This window comes from Salvelinus sp. IW2-2015, linkage group LG16 (assembly GCF_002910315.2).
Source record: "Salvelinus sp. IW2-2015 linkage group LG16, ASM291031v2, whole genome shotgun sequence".
Taxonomy (NCBI): domain Eukaryota; kingdom Metazoa; phylum Chordata; class Actinopteri; order Salmoniformes; family Salmonidae; genus Salvelinus; species Salvelinus sp. IW2-2015.
Genome location: NC_036856.1, coordinates 30,311,035 through 30,319,520, shown reverse-complemented (window position 1 = coordinate 30,319,520; position 8,486 = coordinate 30,311,035).

Below are 8,486 nucleotides of genomic sequence, written 5' to 3'. Positions count from 1 at the left end.
CTGTTCTTGTGTAGTGGTTTAGAGGTATGAGGACATAGTTGACCTCTGGACTGTTCTTGTGTAGTGGTTTAGAGGTATGAGGACCTACACTGAGTGTWCAAAACATGAGGAACACCTTCCTAATATTTAGTGGCACCCCCTTTCGCCCTCAAAACAGCCTCAATTCATTGGGGCATGGATTATAAGGTGTCGAAAGCGTTCCACATGGATGCTGGCCCATGTTGATTCCAAAGATTCCCACATTTGTGTCAAGTTGGCTGGATGTCCTTTGAGTGGTGGACCATTCTTGATATACACAGGAATATATACACAGCAACTATGAGGACCTAGTTGACCTCTGGACTGTTCTTGGGTAGTGGTTTAGAGGTGTGAGAACCTAGTTGACCTCTGGACTGTTCTTGGATAGTGGCTTAGAGGTATAAAGACCTAGTTGACCTCTGCTCATAGGGAGATAATTAATGACGGCCTCCAGCAATGATGACACTCCTAAAAGTCCTAAAAGCCAGCCAGGCACCCAGGAGGCCATACTGGCACGCACTGACCCATAGCAGGGAGCCTTGTCCTGCCCAGCCCACACAGGCCCTCCCTGCTCTGGCCTGGCCCAGGCACTAAGCAAACATGGGCCCACCTGCTCCGTCTCTGGAGTTTCAGACATTCAGCTAGACCACCTCCCATCCACCTTCATCAGAAGTTCAGATCTCCCTCCCAACATTTCCCAAGCCTCTCTCTGCTCCTATAGCCTCCTACTGTAAGAGCAACCGGCTGATTAAATTCACATGTTCTAACACGGACCAATGACCATTAATTAATGTTCTCAGTGCTTTCCAGGCCATAAAACACAAGTGGACTTCCCTATGGATACAATTAACCTTCCCTCCCTCTCTACAGAAATGATGGCTGAACCCTTCAAAAGGAATTGATGACCGAAATAATTTTATTCCAAATAGCCATTTAAACTCAATTTGGCCTCTGTCAGAGTGATGTATTTTCAGGCGTATGGAATTCAGCTGGAACAACACAGAGCTCATAGACTGTCCCAAATGGAACCATATTCCCTACATAGTGCCCTATTTTTGGCCAAGCCCTAGTCAAAAGTAGTGCACTATACCGGAAATAGGGTGCCATTTGGGACACATTGATTGACTCTGGATGGATAGCAGGAGGGGAATAGGATCCCGACCGGGTGTGTGTGCACAAACCCAGACCTGGGTTTCTATTTAAATGGGGAGATAGTTATTTGATGTCGTTTTTTTTAAAGCTAGTTTTCATTTAAAAAAAATGTGTTGTTTGTTTTTAGACCTTTCCCCGATCCTGATCCAGAGTGCTTTTTCATCCCTTTAAGACCAAGGGAACTATTGCAAAACAGCAGAGACATATTGATCTTGAAGCAGGGACTGTTTGTTTCGAGCATGTTGAGCACAGTGCCACACTGCTAACCCACACATGTATCTTTAGTCATGGCCAATTAAAACTGAGGAGAAGAGAACGATTTTAAATCCTGATAGAGAGGTCACAGTAGCAGTATTAATAGGTTGATGACACATATCTAATATAACAAAGCTTGATATTTACCGATCATCCCTCCACTCCAAAATGACCACACTCTTTGCATCTAAAACACAACATGACACTGGAATTAACCTGTGGCTAAGGTACTTAGTGTCAAGCCCCCTGCAGTGCCAAGCATGTGTCCATCCACATATCCCAGCATGGTTTCTCTCTATGAAGAAACGTGTAATCTTGGCATCTGAGTAAGGCTCACAATGGCACTGGAGGACTACATGTAGAGCTTTATCAAATGTGGCCTCTTGGCCTGTTCCTGTGGTGAGGTGGGGTTAGAGGTGAGGGGTTAGAGTCTCTGGGTGGCCAGGCATGCCCCCCCTGGATCTCCTGCTGCTAAAGCTTCCAGGTTCTTCAGCTCTCCTGCTGATTCACAGCATCCTGGTCTTGTGAAGGAGTTGGTGATCAGAGGATTTCTCCCAGGCATGGGTGGTTGAGAGCCTGTTCATTATTCATATATACCGTTTCGCATTGCTTGCATTATAACAGCATGCCCTTGTAAAATACTGTGGGTTAAGTACAGAACCCAGCAAGCACAAACAAACACACTGTATGCCTATTACTCACATTGCTGGAGTGAGGAGAGAGAAAGAGGAGCGTGAGAGAAGTCTTTGTGAAAAGGCATGATGGACAGGAACTCTCTCTCTCCTAGATGTAGCCTAGTGATTCCACTCCACTGAGCTAGGAACACAGTGAGCCACTTCATCTATTTCTGGAGAGCATACTAAATGTGAAGATATCTCTAAAGCACCTGGCAACCTGAGAAAACAAGCAGTAGATCAGCGTGGCAAAAGAGGATCGCTGAACAAACCTGGTCCACATTACACATACACCACTAATGAGTATCTATCAGATCTTCCTTCAGTGATTACATGCATCACTTGTTCTAGAACACATCATGTTCTAGAATCTATTCTGTCAGTTCCTGAAGTATAATACAAATTGTAATCGGAAAACAGAATGTTATTTCTCATGGCGGCTATATAACAGCAATGGGAGTACAGACGTGTAGTGACCAGACCACCTGTTTCTCTGTCTGTCTTCTGTCCCTATTGCAGATGTGAACTGGGCATGTGTGTGTCTACGCTCATGGGTCTCTTAAAATCCCCTTGTGGTTTGCTGTGGGCCTGCTGGGTCTGCTAACGTAAACACTCTTCTCTGGAACACAACTGAGTGAGTGCTGGCTTTGGGATGCTGATGTTTCACAGAGTAAAATGTGTAATAACATTAATTCAATAAACATTGTACCTGGGGAGTGAGAAGGAGCACGCCTCCTCTTAGGCTGTAGAAGGGACAAGGAGACCCAAGATGACATGAAAAACCACAGCTGTGAAATGACATAAAGAAGGGGACTAGAAAATAAACCTCTCCAGCATCGCAGCCTCAGTCCCAAACATTTCCCATGCATGCATCGGGGACAGAGAGAGAGAGAGCGATATGGAGAGAAAGAGAGAGGAGGGAGATAGAGGGAGGCAGAGAAAAGGAAAAAGGAGCAACATGTTTTCCATCTGCAAGTGTTCCCACGTCTCCCATTTTTTGGTCAGCGTTGTAGCAGCCATGGGTATATCCAGTGCAGATGCAGTGTCAGTTAAAATAAAAGGGTGTGGAACCTGAGACTGCACAGACACACTCCACTGGAGAACAGTGCAGGGGCAGACCAAAACCCTGCCTCACTCAGGGTTTAATTAAAACAAAATGATGGGAACCACCGACAAGAACCAGGGCTCGTATTTCAGGTCAGACAGAAGAAGGAATCAAAAGAAGATCAAAAGACTTGGGAGCAGCAACAGAACCCCATCCGGCCTGCTGCTGCTGGTGGTATGTGAGAGCTGTCCCCCGGTGTCCCCTCCCCAGCTCAGACCAGAGGCCACCTACATAGAGTAGAGAAGAGCAGACCACCTGTCTGTGTGCACTCTACCAAGCCCCAGCACCCCACCCCAGAACACATGTGCACACACATGCACGCACGCACGCACGCACACAGTGACAGACCATGTCCAGGTCAAGGATCCAGCTCTTTAAATAGTGTACACCTGCCTGTTGTGTCCATAGCAGAGCTGTCTGTGATCTCACACACTTTCTAAATCTGGGTACTATTTACAGCAGATGCTACAAGCATATTAAAACCATTGGAAGATCTGGCTGCCAGCATTCTTAGAGAGTTGTATGCTGTTGTTGGGTTGTTGTCTAGTACTGTAGCTGCTGGTTTGGATTCTAGTTTAGTTTTTTGGTTGTCTATATTGAGTCCATATATTTTCAAGATAAATCTACAGTATATTGGTGTGTAGATCATCAAATCTAAATGTATCTAATCTATTCTAATCTAAGATCACTAGTCTTCTTTTATGACCATTACAGTAAACCACTAACGAGAAATCATATATTTTATTACTGTAGTTACCATGGTGTTTCTGAATAGAAAACAACACAGCAGACCTTGTGTGTGATTTATCTGATCATCTACTGTCTAGGACAGGGCTCTCCAACCCTGTTCCTGGAGAGCTACCCTCCTTTAGGTTTTGCAGGAGGGTGCCTCTCCAGGAACAGGGTTGGCATTAAAACCCACAGGAGGGTGGCTCTCCAGGAACAGGGTTGGAGTTAAAACCTACAGGAGGGTCGCTCTCCAGGAACAGGGTTGGCATTCAAACCTACAGGAGGGTGGCTCTCCAGAAACAGGGTTGGAGTTAAAACCTACAGGAGGGTGGGCTCTCCAGGAACAGGGTTGGAGTGAAAACCTACAGGAGGGTAGCACTCTAAGAACAAGGTTGGAGTAAAAACCTACAGGAGGGTGGGCTCTCGGGAACAGGGCTGGAGTAAAAACCTACAGGATGGTTAGCTCTCGGGAACAGGGCTGGAGTAAAAACCCTACAGGACGGTAAGCTCTCCAGGAACAGGGTTGGAGTTAAAACCTACAGGATGTAGCTCTCCAGGAACAGGGCTGGAGTAAAAACCTACAGGATGGTAGCTCTCCGGGAACAGGGCTGGAGTAAAAACCTACAGGACGGTAGCTCGTCAGGAACAGGGGTTGGAGTTAAAACCTACAGGAGGTGGGTTCTCAGGAACAGCGTTGGGCGTTAAAACCTTCTGGAGGTTCACTCTCCAGGAACAGGGTTAGAGTGGAAATCTACAGGCGGGTAGCACTCTAAGAACAGGGTGTAGTGAAGAAACCTACAGGAGGGTAGCACTCGTAAGAACAGGGCTGGAGTGAAAACACAGGAGGGTGGGCTCTCCGGGAACAGGGCTGGAGTAAAATCTACAGGGGAGGTGGGCTCTCCGGGAACAGGGTTGGAGTAAAACCTACAGGAGGGTGTCTCTCCGGGAACAGAGGCTGGAGTAAAAACATACAGGAGAGTGGGCTCTCCGGAACAAGGTGTGGAGTAAAAACCTACAGGAGGGGTGGGCTCTCCGGGAACAGGGCTGGGTAGTAAAAACCTACAGGAGGTGGGCTCCCGGGAACAGGGCTGGAGTAAAAAACCTACAGGAGGGTGGGCTCTCCGGGAACAGGGCTGGAGTAAAAACCTACAGGAGGGTGGGCTCTCCGGGAACAGGGTTGGAGAGTACTGATCTAGGACATCCATTCTGCTTCAAAGTAAAAGAGAAGAAAACACAAACGTGGTCTACTAAACACAGCTTATAACATGTTCTGAAGTAGAGTGCAATGTTTTTAAGATCTCATAACATTTATTAGCAGAATAATTGCGATATGTTGGCGCTAGGATCCTTTAGCCAAACAGTGTCCATTACATGGTGCACACTATTAACAAGCCAATTTATACTGTAGCAGGCTCCAAATAATCTCATGAAAGCATACTCATAGCATGCATCACAAATGACAACCTATTCCTTATAGACTGTATGTAGTGCACTACTGTTGACCAGGGCCTATAGGGCATTGGTCAAAAATAGTGCACTATATAGGGAATAGGGTGCCATTTGGAACGCAAGCATAGGGACTGCATCCAAGCCAAGACAAGACAAGAATAGAAACCTCAGCCATAACTARACTGAACAAAAATATAAACACAACATGTAAAGTGTTTCATGAGCTGAAATAAAAGATCCCAGAAATGTTCCATACGCACAAAAAGCTTATTTCTCTAAAATGTTGTGAACAAATGTGTTTACATCCCTGTTAGAAACGTATTAAACATAATGACCATTCCACAGGTGCACCTTGTGGTGTTAACAATAAAAGGCCACTCTAAAATGTGCAGTTTTGTCACACAACACAATGCCACAGATGTCAAGTTTTGAGGGAGCGTGCAATTGCCATGCTGACTGCAGGAATGTCCACCAGAACTGTTGCCAGATAATTTGATGTTAATTTCTATACCATAAGCCGCAGACCACGTTTATTGCGCTGTGTGGGCGAGTGGTTTTCTGATGTCAACGTTGGTGGTGGTGGGGTTATGGTATGGGTAGGCATAAGCTACGGACAACGAACACAATTGTATTTTATCGATGGCAATTTGAATGCACAGAAATACTGTGACGAGATCCTGAGGCTCATTGTGAGGCCCATTTTTTTTATGGTATCTCTGACCAACAGATGCATATCTGTATTCCCAGTCATATAAAATCCATAGATTAGGGCCTAATGAATTTATTTCAATTGTCTGATTTCCTCATACTCGGTAAAAATCTATCAAATTGTTGCATGTTGCGTTTACATTTTTGTTCAGTATACAATGCATTCGGAAAGTATTTAGACCCCTTGACTTTTTCCACATTTTGTTACATTACAGGCTTATTCTAAAATAATGACAAAGCGAAAACAGGTTTTTGGAAATTCTTGCAAATGTATTATAATAAAAAACAGAAATACCTTATTTACAGTATTCAGACCCTTTGCTATGAGAATCTAAATGGAAGAAGTTTGCAACACCTAAGACTCTTCCTAGAGCTGGCTGCCGGGCCAAACTGAGCAATAGGGGGAGAAGGGCCTTGGTCAGGGAGGTGCCCAAGAACCCGATGGTCCCTCTGACTGAACTCCAGAGTTCCTCTGTGGAGATGGGAGAATCTTCCAGAAGGACAACCATCTCTGCAGCACTCTACCAATCAGGCCTTTATGGTAGAGTGGCCAGACAGAAGCCACTCCTCAGTAAAAGGCACATGACAGCTCTGGTCTGATGAAACCAAGTTGAACTCTTTGGACTGAATGTCAAGCGTCAGGTCTAGAGAAAACCTGGCACCATCCCTACGGTGAAGCATGGTGGTGGCAGTATCATGCTGTGGGGATGTTTTTCAGTGGCAGGGACTGGGAGACTAGTCAGGATCGAGGGAAAGAGGAACGGAGCAAAGAACAGAGAGATCCTTGATGAAAACCTGCTCCAGAGCACTCAGGACCTCAGACTGGGGCGAAGGTTCACCTTCCAACAGGAAAATGACCCAGAGCACACAGCCAAGACAACGCAGGAGTGGCTTTGGGACAAGTCTCTGGATGTCCTTTGTATTTTAATTTATTATGGATCCCCATTAGCTGCTGCCAAAGCAGCTAACATTTCTGAAGATTTCTGAAGAGACCTGAAAATAGATGTGCTGCTACTCCAACCTGACAGAGCTTGAGAGGATCTGCAGAGAAGAATGGGAGAAACTCCCCAAATAAAGGTGTGTCAAGCTTGTAGCGTCACCCAAGAAGACTCGAGGCTGTAATCGCTGCCAAAGGTGCTTCAACAAAGTACTGAGTAAAGGGTCTGAATAGTTATGAAAATGTGATATTTCCGGGTTTTTTATATATACATTTGCACATTTCTAAAAACCTGTTTTTGCTTTGTCATTATGGGGTATTATGTGTAGATTGATGAGGGGGAAAAAACAATTTAATACATTTTAGAATAAGGCTGTAATGTAACAAAATGTAGAACAAGTCAAGGGGTCTGAATACTTTCTGAATGCACTGTATATGTAACACCTATCCCTGACCCTATCCATATACTGTAGCTCAGGCTTGGACTCAAAACCAACCTTTTTATTAGCAGCAATAACCCTAGCTTTGGTCCAGGGCGTTACATGCCTTCTTTAAGACGCATGTAATGCTCTGGACCGACCAGAGCTACAATAATCCTGACATTGACCCCAGTCACTCTGCACCTTTGACAGTCTTCTAAGCGTGGACTCAAACTATAACCATAGCCTTAGAGCCAAGTCTGTAATGAGATAAACAGCCACACACTACATTGATTTCTCTATCCATGTGAAATCTTTGAAGTCTCTCTTTCATGACTCACAGCAGAAGAATGTCATATGAGGTGAAATCACTTTAATAAACTGAAGTCGTCTCTGTCTCAAACGGCACCCATAGGGCTCTGGTCAAAAGCAGTGCACTATATAAGGAAAAGGGTGCCATTTGGGACGCAACCCTAGTGTTGTGTAAGGGTGGCCCTTGATAACTATTCTAGCCATTAAGGCAGCACTCCTAAGTCCAACAGAAGTGAACAGACATTCCTTTTGGAATAGCAAACTCCAGCTTTCAGCAGACTTCAGCCTCTCCCGGCTTCTCCTGTTTCTTTCTACAGAGGTGAGATAAATTGAGTCCCTGTTGGACTGGTGTTATGGTGCCACAGCTGTCTAACCTGTCTGAGCCACAGCTCTCTCTAACTAACCTGATCTAACTTGCAGACCAAATGGTTGGGTTGGACTCTCCCTCCTGGCTGAAGGCAATACAAGCTTGGTAACACCTCTGACTCATTACAAAAAAGGTATAGTTACAATGCAATAGTAACCATGGCAAAACAAATTTCCGCTTGCACGCACACACACACAACCACCACACACACACACACACACACACACACACACACACACACACACACACACACACAACACACACACACACAAACCCACCAGTGGTTAGTCTCAAAGAGTTAAGATGGTCAGTAATCTGTTCCCAGGATACTGTTCTGTTGTTGGCAGTCTCCAACGTGTGG